The sequence below is a fragment of the Pseudorca crassidens genome, chromosome 14, assembly GCF_039906515.1.
Source record: "Pseudorca crassidens isolate mPseCra1 chromosome 14, mPseCra1.hap1, whole genome shotgun sequence".
Classification (NCBI taxonomy): Eukaryota; Metazoa; Chordata; class Mammalia; order Artiodactyla; family Delphinidae; genus Pseudorca; species Pseudorca crassidens.
In genome coordinates, this window is record NC_090309.1 from 13252323 (window position 1) to 13256488 (window position 4166).

General features: G+C 45.2%; 1 pseudogene; it reads right to left on the reverse strand.

Moving 5' to 3' along the window:
• Positions 1-3490: 3490 nt before the first annotated feature.
• Positions 3491-3767, reverse strand: LOC137205585 (small ribosomal subunit protein eS21 pseudogene; annotated as a pseudogene).
• Between the last annotated feature and the right edge of the window lie 399 nt (positions 3768-4166).

Below are 4166 nucleotides of genomic sequence, written 5' to 3' on the forward strand. Positions count from 1 at the left end.
GAACCCAATTTGTCCAATCCCAAGAGGGTTCCTGATGGTCTTTGGATGGAAGTCACTGACAAGTCATTGGAAATCCCAGTGTTTCAGTATCCAAGCTGTTTCCCAGACGGCCTCTCCCAGTCAGAAGCGGGATCTTGGTCAGGCTGTACCATGGTTGGGATTCTCAGAAAGAATCACTATAATCGTCTTCGTGTTTCCCTAATCTCGGTAGAAACGGGAAAGAATTCTCCATTAAAGTGAGGGTGAAATGTTCAGATCAATATCAATGAATTGTTAGGGAGCATCAATACTAGAACATGCAGCAATGTCTACCATGGTGACTAGCAGAAAGAGCTCAGACTGCAATTCTTTTTTTTTTTTTTTTTTTTTTTTTTTTGCGGTACACAGGCCTCTCACTGTTGTGGCCTCTCCCGTTGCTGAGCACAGGCTCCAGACGCGCAGGCTCAGCGGCCATGGCTCACGGGCCCAGCCGCTCCGCAGCATGTGGGATCCTCCCGGACCGGGGCACGAACCCGTGTCCCCTGCATTGGCAGGCAGACTCTCAACCACTGCACCACCAGGGAAGCCCTGCAATTCTTAATTTGTTTAATTTATTGTTATTTCAGCAGTGCTCAAATCATTTAAAAAAATTCATCCAGATGATTGGCTTCTATTCTATTAAAATAAGAGTCAAATTATGAGATATAGGTGAAAAATGAGGTATTCAGTGCGCTCATAGCATACATTTTCCCCAGTAATGAAGCTTACTATTCTAAGAATTAAATATTATAAAAATCAACCTGTGTAATATTTAAAATTTTTTTCTTACGTTTAACACAGGATTAGGCATTTCTCAGAATACCAATACACAAATGACTAATAAACACATCACTGCAAATCAGAGGAGTGCAAATAAACATGAAGTTTTCTACCTATCAGAGTGCCAGAAAAAGTTTTAAGTATAATCTCCAGTAGTGGCATGAGGAAACAGGTACTTCTTCACACACTATCGTCATGAGTATAAACTACCATAACTTTTTCGAAGACTATTAGAGGTACCTCCCAGAAGTTTAAATGGCCATACACTTTGACCTAGCAATTACACTTCTAGATGTTGATCTCACATCAATGATCGCTCAGATGTGCCAAGATAGGCATGGCTTGGTTCATTATGGAATTGCTTGAAATGGCAAAAAACCTGCAACAAATGAAATCTACGTTGGCAGGGACTGATTAAATAAATATGGATACATCCACATTGGAGTACTAGTACGTCTTTAAAGGAAGTACGACAGACCTTCAGATGAATTGAAATGGAAGGACGTTCATGTCTATGAGAAGGAGATATCATTTCTGTGCAGATACTAAAGAATAATTTTGATACCCTTAGAGATGGCTCGATAAAATCCTTTTGCCCAAAGGCCTGGAAATGCAATGGAAAATTATACCTCTCAGGGTCTCTTTCCCATAATACATCTAAGACGTATCTTACGAGGGCTTAGTAACTATTGATTATTGTGATGTTGATGATGATGGTGAAGATAGAAATGGTGACGATTCTATGCCCCCAGAGAATTAGAAGACTATTATCCCTAAAAGATCTTACTTTGCCTAACAATTACTTCTGTGAGGCAACAAATTAGCAGTGCTTATTTTGTTTCCTTGTACCTCTGTCAACTTTCCTAAATTCCTTCAAATGCTTTTTGGGCCATGGGTCTGGGGTCAGTGGTGGGTCGGGCCATTAGATGTTGAAAGGGCAAGGTGATCAGTAAGTCACACTCCCATCCCCTCCCTGCCTGACCTGGCACTGGCGGCGTAATCTGTGAGAGGATCTGCCTTTGTGCCATCACATTGGAATGAGGTGCCGAGCGGAGCATCTTCCCAAGGAATTGTGTTGACAGATTAGTCAGTCACCTTGAGGTCAGCCCCCTCATACTTCATAACGCAAACCTGGCAGCGAGAGGTTGGGGAAAAGACTGACTTTTTTGATCACAGACACTTTCAAGATAAGTTGGTGCATCTTAAAGTGTGGTCTTTGGACCGTCACAAGTAATTACTAAGAATACAGTCTCAAGACCCCATTCCCTACATCCAAATCAGAATTTGATGGGGGAAGCTGGAGTCAGGCATGGGGGCCAGCATGTTAAACAAGCACTCAAGGAGATTCCTTTGTGCCCTGAAGCTTGGGGACAACTGAGGAAGACCTTGGTGATATTTTAGGCACGTCTTTCAGGATCCCATGATGACTGATTATATCTTTGCGTGAAGCATTTTTGCAACGTCAAGTAAACTTATGTCTCCATGACTCTGGTGTAGAGAATAATTAGAAATAAACGAAGCTTTCTTCTGGCAACATCAGACAGAAGACAACTCCAAAAACAACATTAGGAAGAGAAATAAGAAAATTTCGGGCTTCCCTGGTGGCACAGTGGTTGGGAGTCCGCCTGCCAATGCAGGGGACACGGGTTCGTGCCCCGGTCCGGGAAGATCCCACATGACGCGGAGCGGCTGGGCCCGTGAGCCATGGCCGCTGAGCCTGCGCGTCCGGAGCCTGTGCTCCGCAACGGGAGAGGCCACAACAGTGAGAGGCCCGCGTACCGCAAAAAAAAAAAAAAAAGAAAAGAAAATTTCAAGGCGTAGTGTGTAGATACATGCCATTTACTGATAGTTAGCAAATATTTATTAAACAGCTCAGATATATAGATAGATAGATATAAGAATTTATCGAAAAAAATTTTAAAACTTGAAAAAAATTACCCTTAGTTCCGAGATTTCCTCTCTATTTATATTTATTTGTAACATATCATAGACACAGCCTCCAAGCCCTCAGTGATGACTTTTCATTCTTCCAGGCTTCACGTACCAGAAAGCCCCAGGCAGGGAAGGCCTTCTCCCAGCTCCAGAATAGCGTGTCTGAAGCATCCATCGACTGCCCGTGTAGACGGCCCCTGCTCATTGAGGTCAGTAGCACCTGGCTCTACCTCTCAAAGCCCCAATGTGCCTGAGACACCTGCCCAGCTCCTGACTTCCATCAGACTTGAGCACAGGTTTTCCTCTCTGTCCCTCTCCATCCAGGTCAGGCATGATTCTAGGTCCCTGCAAGGTCCGTCCCACAGCCCAGCCTCAGCGTTGCACCAGCCCCTCCACAGTGACGTCCTCCTCTCCTCCGCGTCAGCTTCAAGGTTCCATCTGTCTTCTCTCACCCCTTCGAAACCTTAAACACCGATACTGCACCCCAACCATGAACTCAATGCCTTCAGGCTTTCTCCTCCTTTGAAAACCACTGCACTTTCCGTCAATTCCACGGCAGTCCTCACCCATGTCATTTTCAGCCTCCTCCTGTTTCTGTCTCTCCCCTCCCGGCCTCACCCCCGTGGCCCATCACTATAGCCACTCTCTTATGCTCAAGCTCCTTCACCACGGTCACCTATTGCAATGGCTCAACAAAATCCAATTATATTTATTTATTTATTACTATTTATTTATGACAAACATCTGCGATCCTCTTCAGTCAGAAGTTCTTCGAGAGGATGCCTTTGGCCTTGGCCAGTTAAAGAATGGAGTCATCTGACTTCCCCCACCCTGTGAATGCCCACGCAGATAGTGTAGGTTTTAAACTGGCTGTTGAACCTGCTTGTCACCTTGTCAACCTCGGCCACGTTCACCTGGATGGACGCTTGGTCCTTGGCGCCGATGATGCAGTTGCTGGCAGAGCATTTTCGCTGCAGGTACAGATCCACAAACTCGCTGGTGTCCTTCTGCATGCTGACGGCGCATCTGGTGGCACCATGAGGACCGTGAGAGCAGAAACCAAAATCCAAATTTTAGATCTCCACACCCCCATCCAAGATTTCCGGGTGTCTCTGTTAGGATGTCCGGCAGACACCCCCAACTCAGCGTATCCACACCGAGAGTACTTCTCCCTCAGCGATCCCAGCCATAGCTAGTACCACTCTGGTATTAACAGCGGTAGTGATGACAACGATATTCACAGCTAAACGTATCTTGGATGCTACAACAGGCATTGTAACCCTATTAATAGCACTTTCACCCTTGCAATAAGCCCTCTCTTATAGATGAAATGACTGAGGCTCAGAGAATTTGTGTAATTTATCCAGACCTAAGTGGGTGACTCAAACCTAGACTCATCTGATCTCTACAAAATCGTCACCGGTCCCCTAAACCAG